This window comes from Rhinatrema bivittatum, chromosome 2, assembly GCF_901001135.1.
Source record: "Rhinatrema bivittatum chromosome 2, aRhiBiv1.1, whole genome shotgun sequence".
NCBI classification, from domain to species: domain Eukaryota; kingdom Metazoa; phylum Chordata; class Amphibia; order Gymnophiona; family Rhinatrematidae; genus Rhinatrema; species Rhinatrema bivittatum.
In genome coordinates, this window is record NC_042616.1 from 518,933,106 (window position 1) to 518,956,121 (window position 23,016).

A 23,016-nucleotide genomic window follows, 5' to 3' on the forward strand; every position below is an offset into this window, starting at 1 on the left:
TACCTCCAGATAGACATTAATGCGTCTTGGAAATTCAATCAAATGGAGAAGGGTCCTAGCTATTGCAGGTCTGGATGGAGCTTCCATCCTGATTGCAGAATTTAGTCATGCATGTTTGAAAACCCCGATGGCAAGCTGAGGCAGCTCAGTAATGATCTGGGGACACAGTGAAAGCTTGTCGATAGAACAGTGTACTTAAAACAGCATTTTCAAGATAAAGGTATACGACAAATTTTCAGGCAGGTTAATGGTAGGAATGCTCCATGAAAGTCTTCATCAGTTCCTCTGTGGAGTTGTATGATAGCAGCGATATGATTCCAAGGAGAACAACTGTTTGAAAATTGTACCTCCCTCCCCCTTTAAGATCATGGCAGCACCCCATCTTTTACTGCCGGACTCTGAGCAGTTTTTTGGGACTTGGTAGCGGATGTCGTCCTGCAATGCACCGCTGCCCAGTTGCCAACCATGGGCCAATTCCTTCTGTCCAGTCCGCAGGCCTCCTCTCCGGTCATAAGCTGCTCCAAAGACAAATTTAGTAGAGTGGCCGACCTATTGGCATGCCGCATGATCCTCTTTGACTGGGCGACCCCGGATGCAGTGCTGTCCGGACTGGCCTGGTTTCAGCGAATGGCCTCACTTCTCCTGTCGGAATGCTTGGACTTTGTAGTGGGCGTGAGGAGAATGGACAAGGTATATCGGGCCTGCTGGCAGGCTTGCGTTCCCCTGATGCCGGCAGCTGTCCAAGACGGGCTGCGGGCAGGGGGCTATGAGCCTGAATGGTGCCAACCTAGGTCTCAGCGGGGGGGGAGCAGGGCGGCGGGGGGTGGTGTGAATGGAGGATGGGTGCCTGGGGATGAGTGTGGTGTACGCGTGGTCAGTCTGGAAGGGAAGGGGTGGGGGTGAAAATGGAAAATAAGATGGGTTGCAGATATGAGGGCGTTTTGACATTAGTACTGTACTGACTGTTTGATATCATGGTTGTACTTGTTCTATGTGTGGCTTACTGCTTATTCATGTTTCATCCCAATAAAAATTATTTTGACAAAAAAAAAAGTTCATGGCAGCAAAAGTTAAGTCAAGTGTTATACACAGGAATTTGAATACACAGCAGTTACTCCAATATACCAGGAGTTCATTTTTCTTCATACTAGGATGTCAAGTTAAGGAAATGTAGTTATACTGTAGCTGAGACAGCAAAGTCAAGGTCTGGAGGCAGAAGTCTCTAAAAATTCAATACAGCCATCTGAAAAAGGAAGATGATATCTGTGAGCTATTGCACATTGTGCTTTGCATTTGAAATGACTGCTGTCACATCCTGAATAAGCAATTCTCAGGTATCTTTGATTGCTCAGCAGCAGATTGGTTGTTGCCAATCTACTCTATCCTCTTCCCCGTAAGCCACCATATCCCATCGGCTGCCATCACTGAATAGCTGCTTTATCAATTTAGCCAGCCAGCTGCCTCCCTTTTCTCCATACCCTGGGATGTATCTATGCCACCAGGGCCACCGGTTCACTGAAATAACTGCAGAGTGAATTTGTACTTTGGAAAGCTTAAAGCCGCTTTCACCACCGTCGCACTGGCGGTGCTGCAAATGAACTTTCAACTGTGCAAAGGATGAGAATCCGGGCACATTTTTTTTCTTTTGCAACAAAAGCAGCAATTGGCAAACAACCTCAAATGAACATTTTGAAGAAAAGGAATCTCAGAACAGCCCATTATGTTGCTTCAATCCATTTGCTGTGAGCACAAATTGCATGTTTGCACATATTAGGCTACGTTGCTACCAAAACAACTTGAGTCATGCTATTACTTAAACAAAACAAATACTTCTGAAGCCCAAATATTGCTCACTGTTGGGAGTAAGGAAACTCCTCCTTCCAGTACCCTTAGCATAGGGTGGGGATGAGTCATGGAAGAAATGTTTGGGGTCTCAGAACGATGGAAACTCGTTCTTAAAATCTCCTTCATGGAAGCAGTTTCCAGACATTCTGCTTTGGGAGAGAGTCGGTGGGTGCTTTTACCTGTGAACATTGCACCAGATTCAAAGAGAAAGCATGCGCCTGGCCGGGTGCACCCGAGGCCACCTGCAGGGGTGCGCAAAGGTCACTTCTACAGTGTACATTGGGGGAGTTTTAAAAGAGGCGCATGCTGATGTCATTTCCAGTTTGACCAGTTCATCCCCAGTTCGCCCAGTTAAGAGAGAGGACGTCCAAGCCTCCCTGGTTTAATAGCCTTCACTCCCCCCCGGTCTTCCCTGACCCTTAAAGCCCTGCCTGTTTATATCCATAGGAGAAGTAAAGTGCGCACCGCAGTGTGTAAGTACTTAAGCGCACATCTCAGCTTCGTGCCCCGAAACGCCCATGCCCCACCAGACCACGCCCACACCCCACCAGACCACGCCCACACCCCACCAGACCACGCCCACACCCCACCCTTTTTTTGAAAACTTCTGAGGTGTGCACGCTGTGGCTTTTACGCCTGTATCCGGCCAGCTTTTAATATCCGCTCTGCACGCGCGAGCCCAACATATTGGCGCATCCCCTAATTAACGTGCACATCGGGCTTTTCAAATTCACCTTTCAATGTGTTATTTTTTGATCCCGCTCAATCCCTCCCCCATCCAAGGAAATGCCTCCCCTAAATGTGCCTAACGGTAGGCACATTTAGGTACCATACTGAGGGAGGGCAGTTTACATGGGTCGGTCGCTGTTAAGCTGTGTGAAAGGCTTTGAAAATTGTGCCCCTAGTAATTTTGAGAACGCTGGTGCAAAGTCTGTGGATATTTTTTTTTTTTGTTTACCCACAAGACTTTATACTAATTTATGAGGGGAAGGTTTGTGCATGCTTTTCTTTTGAAAGTTATCCCACTACCTGCACACATTCACTCCTGCTTATGGACGCGAGTAGGTTTCATTTTAATTTTTTTCAGGAGAAAATATATGCATCCTATTGAAAACTGAAAAGTATGCAGGTAAGTGCAAACCCATTCCCCATCCCCATCCCTGGGTGATGCTTCTCCCTTCTGTGCAGATAAAGGGCCCTAAAGGGGTGGATTTTAAAAGAGTTACTTGCATTAAAAAGCCTCTATGCATGAGTATTATGAGCCAAGCGCGAGCAGCCTATATTTTAAAACTGGCAAATTATGTGCGCATATCAGCGTGCGTGCAGAAGAGAATGCACGATAAAAAGGGGCGGGATAGGGCCCGCATTGACCTGCATAAATCACGATTTTAAAAACTGGTGAATTCATACTCATCAGGCTGTTACCTGTGCATATTTGCTTCTGCTCTTGTTTAGGTGTAAGTCTGAAAAAAAAACTCATTACAGCTAAAACACTGACTAGGTGAAGGGTCTGGATAAACTAGGAGGAGTGTAGGCTGAAAAACCTGAGGGGTCTTGATAATCCAGAGATAGACTGGGCAAACTGTGGACTGAGTGATCAAACTGGTTATTTCCTGCATGCATTCATGTTAAAAGTGGCTCATTGCGCATGTGAAAGCTGACAAGTTTTAAGGAAAGATAGATGAAGAACTTTTCCTCGCATAACACTTAAGATTAGGAGCTCCCATATGTGCATTAGGTTAATTAAAATATTAAGTGCGCACTTGCGCAGACAATTTTAAATTCTAGCATATGTGGGTGCATGTTAGTTCATTTTAAAGTTACCATTCCTGTCATACACTCTCTCATGATCTCACTCACACACATGCTTACTGACTCACTTACTCTCTCTTATGCTCACACACATACCCACAGGCTGAAACAGTCCTCTTGCTCACACATATGCTCACTGGCTTGCTCATTCTCTCTCATTCACACATACGCTCTCTGGCTCATTCGCTCACACCCATGCTCTGGAAACCACAACAAGCCTGACTGTATTATGGAATGGAAAAACAGAAACATGACCATTCCTCGCAAAATATCAAGCAATAATATGTCAAAACAGCTGCCGAACAACCAATAATTTAAAAATTTCACATACATTTTTTCTAATATTTCCCAAACAACAAATATTTCAAAACAGCAAGCACATGAAATAACACCTACATATTTAAAATAATAGGATTAAAAAATCTCCAGCTCTCCAAACCTGGGAATCTTTTGAATTCCAGTCATCCAGAGATTGTTGTTGATTGGCGGGAGGGGGGGATGTACAAACTTTATCCTCTCTGTCTCTCCCACTCACACACACATATTCTGCCACATATACAGGTTCTCTCTCTCTCTATTTATTTATTTAAAATATTTATATTTCACCAATAACAAAAAGTGCTAAGCTAATTACAAAATAGAATTTTCAAAAAAAACTAACACATTAAAGCAAACAAAAAACATTTTACAAACAATAAACAAACAGTATCTTAAAGAAATGACTGTTAGACTCTACTGTCTATTTCCTTCCTCTTCAGTGTACCAGATTACGTTCTGCCAAAATTGAGCCTTTCTTTGTGCCATGATGGGTGGGCCCTGCTGCAGCCCCACAGGCCTCTCTTCAGGCCGCGGTGGGATGGGCTCTACCGTGGCCTTGCCGAGCTTTTCTTCTAGCCACAACAGGTGGGCTCCACCACTGCCCCACAGTGAGATGGGCTCCACTGCTGCCCAGCCAAGGCGGGCTGCAGCAGCCCGTTTTTTTTTTTTTTCTCTGGCAGCAGGCTGGGAAGCCAAGGAAATCATGTGATTAGAGTGACCGGCTCATCGGGGGATGCCCGATACCCCAACAGACCAATCTGCCCCTGGGCAAATTATTCCACAGCATTGATCTATTAATAGCTAGCATAGAATCTCTAGTTTCTGCCAGTCTAATAAGATGCGGTGAGGGGACATCTAGGAGACTTTGTATAACTGTTCTTAAAGTTTGTTCAGGTCTATAGCTTTTGAAAAAAAACTGATACAGGAAGGAACATTGGAACTTAATGCCTTATGAATTGGGCACAGAAGCATAAAAGATATTCTCCATTTGATAGGAAACCAATGCAAAGAAGCCAATATAGGCATAATATGCGCCCATCATCAAGTACCTGCAAGAATACGGACCGCTGAGTTCTGAATTGCTTGCAAAGTTTAAATAATTGATGCTTGTAAACCAAGATAAGTTGAATTGCAGTGTCTAAACATGTTACAATGAAAGCCTACAGCACGTCCTAAAAGCATTTGTTTCTAAAAAGGTTTAAATTTCAATATTAACCTTAGCTTAAAGAATATGTTCTGAACAAATACTTAAATGGGAGCTTTGTTGATCAAACTTTGTTCAAAACTAATTCCCAGAGTTCAAACTTCATTAATTATTGGAATCCTAACTCCATCAAACAAAATTTTTAAAGGACCTGATGGTTCGATAAATAGTAAAGTTTGATCTCAGTTTTACTGATATTCATGACCAGTCTATTATTGGTAAGTCAGTGTTTGATAGCATGTAAATTGAAATTAAACCTAGTGTAGTTTTAATATTAGAAGTGATAGGAAAGAACAACTGGATGATATCTGCATAGATTCTGGTCAAGACAGATGAACCCCGGGGAAACCCTGTTTTGATCAAAAACCAGTCAGCGGCTGCAGAATTAAAATATACGGGACTTGCTGCATCTGCTCGGTTAGGGAATAAATTTCAAAGGCGTTGCATGCGTAAATGTAACATACTATTGTGCCCTTCGCGTACACATCCCTAACAGAAATCTAAGATCAGCCAACAAAGCACTTCTAACTATTCCATCAGTCAAAACAGCAAGACTAACCGAGGTAAGAGAAAGGGCGTTATCCTTAGCGGGACCCATACTATGGAACTCCATGCCCTTGGAATTAAAACTACAAAGAGAAAACAAAACATTTAAAAAAAATCTAAAAACTTGGCTATTTAAACAAGCCTTTCAAAAAGAGAAGGGAGAATAGAATCCAGGGAAATGCAAGGTTCAAACCAGGGAAGTGCAAGATACAAAACACCCACACAAACAAGAATCACTAAGGGTGTATGTTTTAATAGAATTCATCACTAAAGGATAAGTTACATTTATAGAATGAGTTCTAGACTCAAAACTGCTATAGAATTGACCTGGACATGATAGTGTTCACACTCATTTAACAACTAACATTGATTAAAAACTATGTTACCGAACCTTATGGCACATGTGTAAACTGATAGATTGTAATAGCATTACTTTTGTGCCTTACTGTAAACCGTTGTGACAGTACCCACCTTAACGACGGTATAGAAAAAGATTTAAATTAAATAAATAAATTTTCAAAAGCCATTTACTCAAGTGCACTTACTCAAGTAAATCCTATGGACATTTCAATGGCATATATTGTAGCAATTTTCAAAAGCTCACTTACTTGAGTAAATTCTTTTTAAAATCAGGCCGTACCTGCAATACCAATTTCTCTCTTTCTATATGCCTCCTCCATTTTAACCATTTTTAATTGTTCTCTCTCTATCTCTCCTTACCAAAAAAGTTGCAGCTAAGCAGTTTCCTCTTATAGCTAAGAAATTGCTGGATGCATTTAGTTTGGAACCAGAGCTGACAACAGTGAACCAACCAAGCTAGGTGTCACCCCAAAGGCGATACCTTACATAGCTCTTCCCAAGTGCTGTGCATGCTTACACCTTCATCATCTTTAGCCCTAATCAACCTAACTACCATAAAAAAGTAGAGTCATAAAACTTGAGATATGCCATGCTGGATCAAACCAAAAGTCCTTCAAGCCCAGTGTCATGTGTCAAAGAGTGGCCAAACTAGATCACAAGAACCCAGCAGATCCCCAAGAATAGATTCAGTTCTTGCAGCTCACTCTTAGGTGTAATGAGGATTACAACCCATGCAAATGTTTTTCAGAGTGATCATCTTGTAATTTTTGTTGGTAAGCTTTTTGCATATCCTGCACCTCCACAGATTTTGGAACATCCTCCTGTTGGGGATGGGTCTCACTGGTATAAATTGCCACCAAGCACGTGCGGTAATCAAAGAGAAGATGAGGTTGCGGAGTAGGGAAAGAGATATTGAGAGTGTAATGAGATCATCCCAGGATCTCATTCTTCAGAGGTATCAAGAGGAAAGTTTGAGTAGGTCCTCAAGGCCTAGTCTTCTGGAGGAGTTTTTTTTTAAGATTATTAGCTTTGGAGAAAATTGAGAAAAAGTTTGCTATTTTGGAGCAGCTCCTGACCGAATCAGAGGACCATCTGGAAGGAAGGCCTGGGTCACTGTTTTTGCATCTTGCACCTAGATAACAGCAAGGTGGAAGGCAGATTGAAGTTTTTGAGAGTTTAGAGACATACGTTGGCGATTAAATTTATGTTACCCCTTAGTGGGGCATTTTAAGTCCCAGGGCACACAAACTAATTTATTTCTCTTCAGGGGCTGCACCGGCTAGCACTCCTCTCAGATCCTGAACTCTCTATCCCAGAGATGAATTCTTTTTATGGGGGGAGAATCTTGTCTATGGCCCAGACAGTGGAGTGATTTATCTCTTCATATATTGGTAGCTGTGGCAACTCCCGGAGGGAGTTACTGCAATAAAACAGGCAGGACCAGGTACCTGGTGTTAAATAATTTACTGATTAAAGTGTGCAGTTCCAGATGATTCTTTGAACATTTAGGGTGTTTCATTCTGGGTAGATGTCCTTCTCTTCAGCAAATTGGTTGAGCTTCCCAAGGTGATGGAAAATGTGCACTAAAAGCTCTCCCAGCAGCTTACCTGGGATTCCTATGTTAAGGCCCCCCTTCTAGCACAGCAAAAACTGTCCTACCTCAGGCTCCAGCGTCCTCCTGAAAACCCAGCCCTGCATCCTGGTCCCTTGAAGGTAGAGATCCGGATGGGGTCTCCTTGATCTTACTTTGATTTCTCTCAGATGCTCAGAAAAAGGTGACTCCTCAGATTGAAAAGTCTGAGGTCAGGAACCTGCTGATCCAGCCAGGCTCCCAGTGAGAAGAGGGTGGCTTAAAACCTCCTCATAACAAAAAAAAACAACAAAATAATCTCGTAGACAAACTCTTCCTAGACTAGTGTTTGTGCTGTCACAGGTGCTTGTCACATTCATGGAGAGAATAGGCTCACTGGTCTTCAGCCCCTGTCCTTTGAGTACAGCCAGTGAGGATGACCTTCCCCCATGGAGCAAGGTGTTAAACAAACACAGTCCCTTCCAAAAATAGGATTCTTCCAGCCTTCAGTTGTCTCACACTGCCAAGCCTGTCACAGGGGCTTGCCTCATTCAGGGAGTGAATGGGCTCACTGGTCTTCAGTCCTGGAATGGGAGTCCCTCAAGGGTTCCAGCAAAAAGAGGTCCTTACTGTAACTAAATTCCTAGAGACCCTCCTGCAGGATGTGCACAGAAGAGACTGCACTCGAAAAGCAAAAACCTGATGAGGCAGGGAAAAACAAACATCCTTACTGCTCTTTATCTGTCTTGAACTGATTCTAGCCACACCTTAATTTGCAAAATGGCTGGGTTATAAGGCATGGAGCAACCAGTCCCAACTCTCCCAGGAAGGGGATGGATAACTCAAAAGGTGTTAAATATTAGAGATGAGCTTAGTTTTTCCGTGTCGGGTCGGATTTCGGTTCAGGCACTTCGTTGAAAAATGCCGTTTTTCTGCGGGTCATTTTTTGGCGGCACAAATCGGAGAAAACAAGTCAGAAAACGAATCAGGGGGGAAAAAACGAATCGGGGGAAAAAAAACGAGCTGGAAAAAAACCTCCCCAACCCTTCAATTTTACTTTATTACAACCCCCCCACCATCCCGATCCCTCCCCAAGACTTACTAAAAGCCCTGGTGGTCCAGCGGGGTCCTGCGAGCGATGTCTCCCTCTCGGGCCGTCGCGCCTACCACGAATCAGTATTCAAAATGGCGCTGGTGCCCTTTACCCTTACTACGTCATAGGGACTACTGGTCGGCCCCTGTGACATAGTAAGGGCAAAGGCTATCGGCACCATTTTGAATACTGGCAGCCGACGGCCCGAGTGCAGGATATGGCTCCAGGACCCCCGCTGGACCACCAGGGACTTTTGGCAAGTCTTGGGGGGGACTCCTGACCCTGACGGCCGGCGCCTTCTTGTGCTCTTATCATGTGACAGGGACCAACCAATGGCACCGGTAACCCCTGTGACATAGTAAGGGCAAACGCTATCGGCGCCATTTTGAATACTGGCAGCTGCCGGCCCGAGTGCAGGATATGGCTCCATGACCCCCGCTGGACCACCAGGGACTTTTGGCAAGTCTTGGGAGGTTCAGGAGTCCCCCCCTCCAAGACTTGCCAAAAGTCCTTGGTGGTCCAGCGGGGATCCTGGAGCGATCTCCTACACTCGGGCCATCAGCTGCCAGTATTCAAAATGGCACCGATAGCCTTTGCCCTTACTATGTCACAGGGATTACTGGTGCCATTGGTCGGCCCCTGTCACATGGTAGGAGCACAAGATGGCGCCGGCCGTCCATAGCTCCTACCATGTGACAGGGGCTGACCAATTTCACTGGTAGCCCCTGTGACATAGTAAGGGTAAAGGGCACTGGTGCCATTTTGAATACTGATTCATGGTAGGCCCGACAGTCTGAGAGGGAGACATCGCTCATGGGACCCCGTTGGACCACCAGGGCTTTTAGTAAGTCTTGGGGAGGGATCAGGATGGTGGTGGGGGGGGGGGGGGGGGGTAGTAAAGTAAAATTGAAGGGTTGGGGGTGCTTTTTTTTTTAAATAAATGTGCCCCTCCCCTGCACTAACCCGAAAAACAAATTTTCCCCAAAGTTCGGGGAAAATCCATTTTGGGGTTCGGGTGCCATTGAATTTCATTGAAATTGCCTAATTCGTGATAAAAGAATGCACATCTCTATTAAATGATTAGAAATGGAACTAGGGGCATATGGTGGCGGACTAGGGGTCCTGCCACATCTATTTTTGACTTCGAGAAGGTTTTTTGCGTCACTCCTGGCATATGTTGAAACTGGGAATAACCTACCCTTATTGGGAAAGGAATTTTGGACCAGGACACAGTTGAGAGTAGAAGGGTCATCAAAAGAGGCACCATGGACAGAGAAACATGCTTCTTCTTTGACTTGTGTATTTCTTATCTTGTTTTTTATTTTTGGAATCGTTGCCTCGATATTATTTTTCCAGCTTAAGTAAACCATTTTTTAAATATTTGAACATCAACATTGAACTCTGAGCTCTTATTCAAGTTTGCCTTTTTGGATCCCCCCTCCCCCGAACAAAGAATAAGAGTGACTGTGCAGCTTGGTTACCCCACCACAGTACATAGGGCTCCGAAGCCTCAGGCCTCCTTCCCACCGCAGGGCTGGAGTCTGGTGTTTAAGAGTGAAAGAGGCATGGGAGAGCCTTGGGACTTTGACATAGCCCCTGTATCAGGGGCACCCCACCTGAGAGGGAGGTTGCATAGGGATAAATGTGCCATTTCCTAATGCCACCTTGTTAGAAATGGTTTATGGGCATTTCCTCCAGGAACTTGTCCAGACTCCTTTTAAGTCCAGCTGTGCCAGATGCCCTGACCAACATCCTCTGGCAACAAACTCCATGGCTTAACTGCAGGTTTCTCCAATTTGTTTTAAATCTGCTACCTGATAGTTTCATGGCATGTTACTTTGTTTTAGTATTATTTGAAAAGGTAAATAACTGTCCTCTATTTATTTGTTCCAGCCCACTCAGGATTTTATCAACCTCAGTCATATCATCTCTTTTCCAGTCTGAAGAGCCCTAACCTGTTTAACCTTCCTTCACAGGGAAGCCATTCCAGCCCCTTTATCATTTTTTGTTGCACTTTTCTGTACCTTTTCTAGTTCAGACATAATTGTCATTTGGCTGTACTAGCCTTCACTGCACTGCCCTGCATTAAGTATATACACTCACGTTATGGTGTGAAACCTGAATCTAAGGCCTGAGTCAGACCAACACTATATTAAATACAACACATTCTTATTAAAATCTCAGTATTATTTATATTCACTTGGCTGATCTGAATTCCAACAAAGACTTGATTACTTTGCTCTAACATTACAAATAGTATGTTGCAAGATGCTGAAGTTATAAAGAAAATATTCATTTAAATAATAGTAGTCCTTGACATCTGGAAGCTAAAGATATTTATGCAAATTACAAGACTGACTCAAGTCCATGCAACTGTGAAAAGAGAACCTGTAAAATCTTATCTGTGAGCCAACATGCAAATACCTGCCCAGCGACTTCAGCAACGTACCATATGTTCCATGTCTGTTTTCTCACTTAACAAGAAACATGAGTACTACCTCCCTCCCTGCACTCTTCCTATAGAGAAAGAGAATATAGCTTGACATTGGGGTAAAAACTGATAACATTTCATATAATCCACAAAACTCAGGAAACTCTCACTATCACTCATTTCGATGCATTTGCTTCTTTTTTCACTTAATGTCAACAAAATGTGAATTTGTTTTATTTTGTCACATACATGGCTTACCATTGAAATTTAAGATCCTTTCACCTAATGTATACAACTTTTCATGTGGTTGTAGGCAATCAAGTTTATGATTACAGGCTTTTAAGTGACTTTGCTAAAGAGGAAACATGAACTCTGTTCACTAAAGCACTGTTTTTAATGAGTATAAAATCTAGTTTAGATGTGAAAATATTATCACCCTGTTCACAAAGAGGATAACTTTCAAAAGTGCACTTACACACCCATGGATGCATATAGATGGTCGTGTGTGTGAAATTGCACGTATTTTGTATCATGCATGCAAATGTGTGCACACGAACAAAATATGCCTATGTAGAACTAGCCGATTGCACATACACTTGTACATACATTTGCACGTGCTTTTTATGTGAACTGTATGCATGCACATGCATGTTTTTGCAAGAGTGGAACTTCTGGCTCTTCAGGAGTGTAGAGAAATAAAATGCTGCCACCAAATAGGCAGCCAACTTCACTTTCAGGGATGTCTCCCTTCTGGCATCCCTGGGGTTGGAATATGAGTGAGAACTATTCCTGATCCATGGAATAAGGAGGAACCTCTGGAGGAGCAAGCTGGCATGGCATGTGGAACATTGATCCTTTAACAAGGGAGCCTTCTACCCACTTGGAGTAAGTATAATGTGGGTAATCGGGCTAGGTAAGGTAGTGCATGGTGGGCACTAGGGGAGCTCTGGGAGTGGGGTAGGTATAGTTGTGCATGGGGCATATAAAGGCGAGCTGTGGGGGGTTAGGCATGGTTATGCATGGGGGCACTAGGGGGTTTCTGGTGTGGCGGGTGTAAATAGGATTATGAATGGGGGGCATGAAGGGGGGACTCTGTAGGGTTAGGATTAGGTATAGTTGTGCATGGGGCACTAGCACGGATTCTGGGGGTGGGTTGGGGTAGGAATGGTTGTGCAAGGGGAGCATTAAGGGGAGCTCAGAGTAAATAGGCATGTAAGGATACTGTAACTTATACATGCCATTAATAGCATGAATGTACATTTGTTGCCACTGTCATACAATGGCACAGAAATAGTAGGCAAGATTTACAAGGAAGAACTGAAACCTATAGTCACAAGTATAATAAGGATGCAATGAAGAGATGCTACTTTCTCTTGGATATGAAAAGCATTCCATGATGCTACTTATAGGACTGCAAACCTATGGCTTCCTTTTAGAAGGCATAGGTTTGGGCCTGTTGCATGGTTCTTGGTACCCCACAAAGCTGTCTCCTCTATGGAAATGGCTATTCCCACTGGCCGAATTGCACAGCAATCTTAATAGTGACCTGGGGTATCATGGCCTTTCATGGAGGCTACCTGTTGAGATATACTTTTCATGCAGGTGGCATCAAACCACTTCTATATACATTAACGGATTGCAAAGAGAGCCATGTATTCATATCAGACATCAGTAGGATACATGGTGACATACCATTAAGGAGGTCACAGTAACAGCTACAGTGCCCACTCAATTTTGTCATCCTATTTTTCTCCCTATAGATTGAGGACCTAAAGAAGAAGGCCTGGTGGCTGCGCCGGAAGAAGAGGAAATGGTTGGACAGGCTGTGAGCTCAATGGGATGAGGCTGAAGGTAAATTCTTTATCTGGCCATCAAGGACATGTTCACAAGGTCTGTATAGGTCCTGTTACCATCACCAGCCACACTTTTGGCCTACTGCTCTGCACAATCCTTCAGCTTCAAAGAACCCTCATTCACACATACTTACATCTAGAAATTTCTCTCAGTCACAGGCAGCACTGTCATGAAGTGTTCATTGGAAGGCACCCTCAAGGTTAGCTGATAATCCTTCAGGATGTTCCTAACCATTCCAACATTTATTCCCATGGAAATTATCAGGGTTCTATCCTAGATAACTATGTACAGTGATGTAACGCACAACCATCACTTCAAACCATGTCACAGACTTTTAACTCAGAGCCCGTTGCACACGCGGTGCTCCATCAAACAACATCCTGCTTAAATGATTCTTCTGTATGTCAAGGGATATTTCTAGGGGTGAGCCACCGCATATAGGATGTAATAGCCCATAGCTACGAGCACTTCCCTTTTCCTACACTTCTCCCATTAAAGGAATGCTCACTAACAGAATGGGAGCACACAACACAATTACTGTTTTCTTCATAGATGACAGCATCTTATCGTCAATGGAGGAGGAGCAGGAGAAGGGATAGGAGCAGTTGGAAGAGGAGGAGGAGACAGGAAGAGGAGGAATCTGGTGGTGAGGACCCAGTCCCTGATCCCATCATCATAGCTGCCTCTGCTGGGGAGGAGCAGGATGCTCTTCCCCCACCCCACCCACCATCTGGAGATCTAGCAATAGCTGTTCAACCCCTCCATCCCCAATTGGCACACCCCAGGCCACAAGACCCACAGCATCTTCTCCCCATCCAGTTAGGGCCTCCTTCCCTGTTAGACCTGGGAAGTAGGGAAGCTGGGACTCAGGCAGGCCAGCTATTGCTAGCTGAGGAAGGCTTGGATTACCCTCTACTTCCACCACCATCATCTGCTGCCCTTGCTGCTGAACCAGGCTCATCGTCTGGAGCCCCTGCTCTAGATGACGAGCCTTGGTCTCAGCATCTTTATGGCGAGAAGATGCAGATGATGGTGGAGGAGCTGAGGGGGATCTGAACTGCCCTTGGGAGTCTTCTCCATAGGGGAACTGCCACGGTGAGACATTATAGCATCTCATTGTGGCAGTGCAGATCCTTGCTATGAGACTGCTGTCTGCACTCCCTGGCCTTCCTACTTCCCTGGCCCTGTTTTTATTCTTGTAAATAGTTCTCCTCCCTAACTTGCCCAATCCCATCCCATTTTTTAAAACTGTAAATAGTTTTTATAAATTTAAAAATAATTTCACTAGTTTTTATGTTTTCAAACTTTACTTATTGGTATCCTTTCTTTACTAGCTACCAGGGCTTATTTAGTTGGAGAATGGCCAGCAATGCTTTCCAGAACCTCTCTTCAGGTTTAAGAGTCTAACTAGCACTGGTATTGTTCTCTAGGCCTCCAATTTTCTTCCCCTTTCCCCCTGCTCTCATCCTGCATTTCTGGGAGCAGAAGAGGAAGGGGGTGATAGTGAAGGTTACACAGCAGAACACACACACAAAGGGATGGATTTTGCATTAGTCTGAAACTATAGAGCTGGTCAGTGCTTGTCTGCGTGACTACTTTAGCCATTCCTGGGTGGATTGTCTTCCTGCTTCTCAAGCTATAATCTCAGGCCCTGCTGCCTGTGCACTGGTGACCCCACTGGTGAGGGTGAAAGTGGCAAGAGAGTGTGATTCAGGGGAGGGGAATGAGAATGGAAGATCTGGGTATTCATGGCAGAGAGAACAGGCTTTATGAAGAGAGAAAGCAACATTCTCTCTATTCTCTTTTCACCCCGTGATCCTGCCACTTTTAAAATTCACCCAATAAATTGGAAGTGGCTACAGCCTGAAGGAAAGAAGGACACTGAAGTGGCCAAACTGATCCTCCTGGAGCAGATTTTGGACCATTTGAACCTGCCTATGCTGCAGTGGGTTTGCTAACACCTGAAACACACTCTGTAGGCCACTCTGGAAGTAGCTGATGCCTTCCACCAAGCCCAATTGATGCTGGAGCTCATCAAGCTGTAAAAAGAGATGGCCACCACTGGAGCCAGGATGCCCCATTGTAAAACCAAGATGCCTGCTTCAGACCTCAGATAAGAGACTTTCCGGCTCCCTACACCACCCACTGAATCCAGGCCCACTGCCCTGCTTCAGTTGTAGAGAGAGAGTCTGCTTTACCAGAAATGTTTCACTGGATGGAGGATAACCCGATGGACATCAAGCTAATAACCCCACACTTTTGCAATTTTGTGGACTTTCCTAATGCGGGGTTTGACATTTTTGTGATTTTAGCTGAGCTGAATGGGTCTCATACTCAAGCTTTAGTAGACTATAAGAATATAAAGACTCCCAGATAGAGCTATTCAAGAGAACCCAAATTAACTATGAAAATATGATTCTAGCCTGTATCAATAAGGACCAATAACAATACCCCACAACCCAAGACTCAATTAAGACCCTGGCAAGATAAACCTATCTATAAGTGGGGGTATTCCCATGGCTCCAATACCCCATCATCCTTGGATGTGATCTCTTGGACTGTGGGACTCTCTGGGCCCAGCTTTCATCTGAATTGGCCATCTCAGCTATTGATGAAGAGTTGTTTCCTGTAGTTTTCTTGCTAGAAGTCCCAGACATATATATCAGAGAAGCAGAAGTAAAGGAAATGCTCCAGTTTGGTGTGATTAAAGAATCTGACAATGACTGGTCCTCCACCACTGTGTTAGTTCCTAAACCTGATGGTAACCTCCACTTTGTATTGACTTCTGGAAAGTCAATGTGATCTCAAAGCTGGAGGCATATCCATTGCACCAAGTGGATGAACTTATTGAAAGACTGGGAACTGCCCAGTTTACAAACAGTTATGGCGGGTACCCCTGCAGTTAAGGAGAAATCAGCTTTATTTATTCCCAGAGGACTATTTCAATCCACCATCCTACCATTTGGCATGTACAGAGCAGCTGCCAATTTCCTGTGAAATCAAAATGGCTATACTGTTGAATATCTAGATGACTTAATATATTGCAGGGGCTGGAGAACTCACTTCGAACAACATCAGACAGTACTCACAAGTCTACAAAAGACCAGGCTGAGGGCTAACCTGAATTGCCTACTAGGGAGACAAAAAGTACAAAGGCCGATATTTAACACTACCTAGCCAGATGAATAGGATTGAGCTGAGGTCGAGGTTATGAAAAAGAGTGTATACCTTAAAACCTGGCCAAAAGAGGACCTGAGTCAGCAAGACATTTCCCTAGAGAAAGGAATTAATACCAAAGCTCAGGGAGGAACAGGGAGGCCCAGAATGAGAAAAGGAAGTTCCTGACACTACATTAAAACACTATATGTATGAATATTATGACTTTGAGACAAACACTGCTGAGGTAAGTGGGTTTTACTGTTTTCTGCTGAATACAATTGTAACTCCTGAGCTAGTGTCCCACCATAAGACCCCAAAGACCATACTCAAGTTATGGGCTTAAGCTGATAAACCTTCCTCTCCTGTTAGAAGCCCTCTGATGTAGGGGTAGAGAATGGGGTAAATGAATATCTCCAAGGCCCTGATTGTTGTTCAGTTCCTATTTTAAGCATTACAGTCTGTTGTATACAGCAGTAATAATCATGCATTAAAAGTACTCTTTTGTTGAAAACCAGAGTCCAGTTTTCTATTCTCCGGCATCTTTCCCTAAAGCCACCCCATGCTATCACAGCACCCAAATTAGCTGGTCTATTTTTGGTTACCTAGATTTAGGTCTTCTTTTTGTGCATTGTAATTAGGAGGCTAAGCTTGGCTGTCCTGGGAATGCTACTACTCAGTTTTCAAAGGGGTCAATATAGCACTATAACTCCAGAAGTTATGTGGCCAGACCCTGTGAAAATTGACCTCAAAGGGCTTATTTCATCTGTTTTTCTTTACAACTGGATAAAGAGCTCAATTGACAATTCTAACCTTCCACTTTCTATGGTGAGGAGGTGGGCTGCTTTGTGGGTGTTGCGTCGGAGGTGGACTGTTGGGCTGAGGTGGGGTTGACACAACCTGTAGGAAGGGTCCTTCGGGTCCCCACCGTTGGCAGGTGGAGTGGGCTGATGGATGGAGGCCGGCTGGCGCTTCACCAATACCAGCCCTCATTCCCCGCAGGTTGAGCCTTTGGGTGCCGGGCCGGCTGGGCTTAGATGGGCCTCCGTATGTCGTCATCGATGGAAGGCTCGAGTTCAGCCCACAGGCAGCAACAGAGGAGAGAAGAAGTCTGTACTGGATGAGGCTGAGTCCTGGAGACCTGGGTGCCAATAAAACCAGAATCAGACAGGGGGCACCTGAGCAAGAACAGGCAGAAGCCTGAATAGGCCAAGTCCAGGACATAGACTGAAGGGGCGTTGTAGGGCAAGCTTGAGTCAGGGCCGGCGGCAATCTGAAAGCAGTGGCAAGCAAGGCTGAGGTCTGGACGAGGAGAGAGTCAAGAACGTAGTCAAGCAATGCAGAGGTCCGGTTCTGGAGAGAGGCAACAGAATAGTCAGGCAATGCAGAGGTCTGAGTCTGGAGAGAGGCAACGGAGTAGTCAGGCAATGCAGAGGTCTGGGCTTGGAGAGAGTCAACGGCGTGGTCAGGCAAAGCAGAGGTCCGGGCGTGGAGTCAACGGCGTGGTCAGGCAAAGCAGAGGTCAAGGTCCGAGAAGGCAATCCGAGGATAGGTTGAGGATCAGGAACACAGGAACGAGGAAACTAGGAACAGGACTCAGCGAGGAACCAGGAACAAGGAGCATCTCTAGGAAGCAACAAGTACTCGACCAGCGAGGAGACCTGTTGCAAAGGCAATCCTAGGAAGCGGAGCCCGGGCTTAAGTACCGGAGCTCCGCTGGCGTCATTATCTGGGGCCGCAGCTAGGTTCCCACCGCAGGCCCTACTTAAGACACGGTAATGCGCACATGCGCCTAGGAAGGGGTGTGGTGCTGAGTAGCAGCGTCTCTCCGCAGAGCACCAGGATCTGTAGCTGAACCGGAGGCACCAGGATCTGTAGCTGAGCTAGGGGCACCAGGGGCGGCCTGAGGATGGAACCGATGGTCTACCGCCGCCAGGGACGAGGGACCAGGCCCTGGATTTACTTGAGAGAGGGGAGGGAGCCGAGCCATGGGCCAGCACGTGTAACAGTGGGGTTCTGAGTACTCTGGAACTTGAGGGATTGGGAGGGTGAGGAGGTCCCAGGCTTCAGGTACATTTCCTAGATCCTCTGCCTCAAAACATGGCCCATATCTTTCATGGTAAAGGTTAGATCCTGCACAGACACAAGTTATTCATAGCTCAGTGTTTCTGAAATGTGGCTACCATGGCCACATAAAGCTAGCACCTTATTTTTTTGCAGTCAGTGCCTTGGGCCAATAGCTGATTAAAGGTTTTGGTTCTTGTGCTGGCAGGTAGGAGGAGGTCTATTGCAGAAAAGACTGGTTTGCATAAGCTGGTCAGTGGAGGCATGCTGCAAAGATGCAGTCCGCTTGGCCAAACAGCCACAGAAAAGAGCTGGTCTGCACCAGCCAGAAAGAGGAGATGTGCTAGGAAATGTCCACTTCTGCTGCTGGCTGCCAAAGAAAAGCAAGGGCAGGGTTGGAGAGGGAAATAAAGAGAAGGGCATGGAGAGGGGTGAAGATAGGAAAAGAGAGAGAAGGGATAAGGAGGTAGGGATTGGTGGAGAGAGAAGAGGAACAGGAACAAAGAGAAAATAGGGAAGCCATGTTCAGCTCTTGCTAACAAGGAAAGAACATAAGAAATTGCCATACTGGGTCAGACCAAGGGTCCATCAAGCCCAGTATCCTGTTTCCAACTAGGGATGTGCATTCATTTACGACGAAAATAGGAAATGTAGACGATATTTCCTATTTTGTTGCGTTTAAGAGGGGGTCCCCGAAATGATAGGAAAACCCACAAATTTTTGTGTGGTTTTCTTATCGGTTTTTTTTTTTGGGGGGGGGGGAGAAAGCACACATAAGAAAAACAAACCCAAACACACCTCAACCCTTCAAATTTAATTAATTGCAACCCCCCACCCTCCCAATCCCCCAAGACTTGCCCAACCCCCCCCAAGACTTACTGAAAGTCCCTGGTGGTCCAGCAGGGTCCCAGGAGCGATCTCCCCCTCTCGAGCCGTTGGCTGCCACTAATCAAAATGGCGCCGATGGCCCTTTGCCCTTACCATGTGACAGGGGCTATCGAGGGCCATCCATTGCGCCTACCATGTGACAGGAGCTATCAGTGTCATTGGCCGGCCCCTGTCACATGGTAGGAGCAATGTATGGCCCTCGATAGCCCCTGTCACATGGTAAGGGTAAAGGGCCACTGGCGACATTTTGTTTACTGGCAACTGATGGCTCGAGAGCAGGAGATTGCTCCCGGGACCCCCAATGGACCACCAGGGACTTTAGGCAAGTTTTGGGGGGGGGTCAGGAGGGTGGGGGATTGTAATTAATTCAATCTGAAGGGTTGGGGTGTTTCGTTTTTTTTCGGTTCGGGACAGCCAAAAAAAAATCGGCCCGAACCGCGGGAAACAAAATTTCGTTAATGTCAACTGACGAATAATAAATACTTGATCTAGGGACATAGATACCATTATTTGGTAGTATTTTCCCCCAGTTTCTGTGAAACTAAAAATTTTTGTCTGAAGTGTGGGTTTATTATTGTTTTTATTATGTATGTAGTTTTGTTCATCGCCTAGGCCTATTCTGTTTTAGGCGATCAATAAATTTTAATAAATGAAAATGAAATGAAATGAAATATATACACTAAACCTCTAATCCATTCATTCACACCCACTTTGACCCCTCCCTCTCATATCCCCTCACTCATGCTCATATATAAACTCCATATACACCTCCACTGTCCCCTCATCACTCTCATGCATACAATCCACACCACTTCTAATCTCTTCATTCATACATTCCCCAGTTTCACACCCCTCTGATCCCCTTATCCTACACCCTCCACATCATTCCCATACACTCACAAATCTCCTTAACTTTCATCCCCATGTCCCCTCTGATCACTTCATTAGCAGCCATAATGAAATCCTCTCGCACTTCTCATTCACAAGCACCGATCAAAGCTTCATTAGAGCAGAGTATTGCAGCAGCAACATGATACCTCGAGCTGCATCTTCTTCCTGAGCAGCCTGGGGCTGGAGTGTCATGCTTTGAACTGGGATCTGGCTATATGGAAAAAAAGTTAACATAACATAACATAAAGCTTGCCATACTGGGTCAGACCAAGGGTCCATCAAGCCCAATATCCTGTTTCCAACAGTGGCTAAGCTAGATCACAAGTACCTGGCAGGATTCAAAGGGGTAGATAGATTCCAAGCTGCTTATCCCAAGAATAAGCAGTGGATTTCTGCAACTTTCCCTTAATAATTGTTAATTGACTTTTCCTCCAGAATCATGTCCAAATATTTTTTAAACACAGCTATACTAATAGCTTTCACCACATTCTCTGGCAACAAATGTCAGAGCATAATTATGCGTTGAATAGAAAAATATTTTCTCTTATTAGTTTTAAATGTATTACCCAGTAACTTCATTGTGTGTCCCCTCGTCTTTGTACTTTTCAAAAGAGTAAACAACTGATTAATGTAACCTTTACTCGTTCCATTCCACTCATTATTTTATAGACCTCTATCATATCTCCCCTCAGCTATCTCTTCTCCAAGCTAAAGAGTCGTAATCTCTTTAGCCTTTCTTCATAGGGGAATTGTTCCATCCCCTTTATCATCTTGGTCACCCTTCTCTGAAACTTTCCTAATTCTGCTATATCTTTCTTGAGATGTGGTGACCAGACCTGCACACAATACTCAAGATGAAGTCACAGCATGGAGCGATACAGCGGCATTGCAATATTCTCTGTTTTATTCGCCATTCCTTTCTTAATAATCCCTAGAATTCTTGGCTGCTGCTGCACACTGAGCAGATTTCAACATATTTTCAATGATGACACCTAGACTCTTTTCCTGAGTGGTATCTCCTTATGTGGAACCTTGCATTTTATAGCTATAATTTAGGTTACTCTTCCCTAAGTACATCACTTCATACTTGTCTACATTAAATTTCATTTGCCATTTGCATGCCCAGTCTCCCAGTTTTGCAATATCCTCTTTCAATTTCTCACAATCCTCTTGTGATTTGACAACTGAATAATTTTGTGTCATTGGCACTTTTGATCACCTCACTTGTTGTTCCCATTTCTAGGTCATTGATAAATATATTAAAAAGCAGTGGTCCCTGAACAGATCCCTGGGGCACTCCATTATTCACTTTTTTCCATTCGGAAAATTTACCATTTAGCCCTACTCTCTGTTTTCTATCTTTTAACCAGTTGGTGATCCACAATAGGATATTGCCACCTTTCCCATGACTTTCTAATTTCCTAAGAAGTCTCTCATGAGGGACTTTGTCAAATGCTTTCTGGAAATCCAGATACACTATATCGACTGGCTCACCTATATCCACATGTTTATTTATGCCTTCAAAAAAATGTAGCAAATATGTGAGGCAAGACTTCCCTTGGCTAAATCCATTTTGCCTTTGTCCCATTAAACTATGCTTATCTATATGTTCAGCAATTTTGTTCTTTATAATAGTTTCTATCATTTTGCTTGGCACAGACATCAGACTCACTGGTCTGTAATTTCCTGGATCACCTCTTGATCCCTTTTTAGTTTGAAACGTTTATATTATTTTCATGAACAAACAGCAAACAGAGAATGCTGCAGTTCTGTGACATCTTCAAAGGATCACAGCAAGGAAACAGATTAAAATGTACACAGAAAACCCCGTCTCCCACCCTTCTTCCCTTCCCGCCTGTCCCTCCTCCCCCCACCCAAACTATTACAATATTCTTTTTTTCCAACATCACACTGTGTTCACCAAGCAGGAAACATCAGAAGTTACAAGTCACCAGAAGAAGCTTACGGTCTCGGGAAAGAAAATGAAGAACTATTTAGTCGTTCAAAATCAAACTCCTGGATCTGTGTGGGAGGTCCTCAATGTAGGGGTCCCATATCCTCAGAAACCTTTGCCGCTGAAGAGGAGAATGACGTGAAGCTAGATCGTCCATCCGTAGCAAATGGTGTAATTGGTTTCGCCAGGCCCAGAATGAAGGAGCATCTGTACTTTTCTAGTTCAAAAGTATCACTTTGTTCCCTACCAGGCAAGCTTTCTGTACAATAAGCGAGGTCCAACACCCCTAACCTGAAAAGGCGGGATACAACCAAAGAGAAAGAGAAACGGAGATATGTTAAACGAGACCCCTAACAGGTCCATGAGCTATCCAGCAATCAGACTCCAGAAACATTTAATGGGGAGCATGCCAAAAAAGAGTGGGATAGCGTACTGTTGTCTGCCTGACACTTTCCACAAGCTGCTGAACAGAAATTTTGGCGCGGAATGCCACCTGAGCTGACATATAGGCACACCGAACAAACTTGTATTGCATTTCCCTGTAATACATGTTAGAGGAAATCTTGGACACTCGCTTAAAACCTTCTCGAAGAATAGAAACCGTGACCATAAATACCCCATCCCCATTCCAGCGATCCACCAGGACAGAACAGTTGTCTATTCATGTAAGCTTTTTAAGTCCTTTGTAATAAAGGGAGAGGGAAGGAGGCTGCAATTTGTCAAACAAAAATAGAGCATCCAGGGAATGAAAAACAGCAAATAGCAAAGAGTCCGGCGTTAGAGATTTAACATAGTGCTGAACTTGTAAGTAGGAAAATACCTGTGTATTACCAAGATTATATAAATATTTCATCTCTGAAAAAGATAACATGGGCTCCTCTTTAGTAAGTAAATGGCCCAACTGAGTGATGCCTCTGGCGGCCCATAAGCGAAAATCTCCAGCCTGGGAGCCCGGAGTAAAATCCGGGTTCCCTTGAATGGGTAGCAAATAGGAACAAACCCGCGGAATGGTCAATAATTTTGTTAAGGC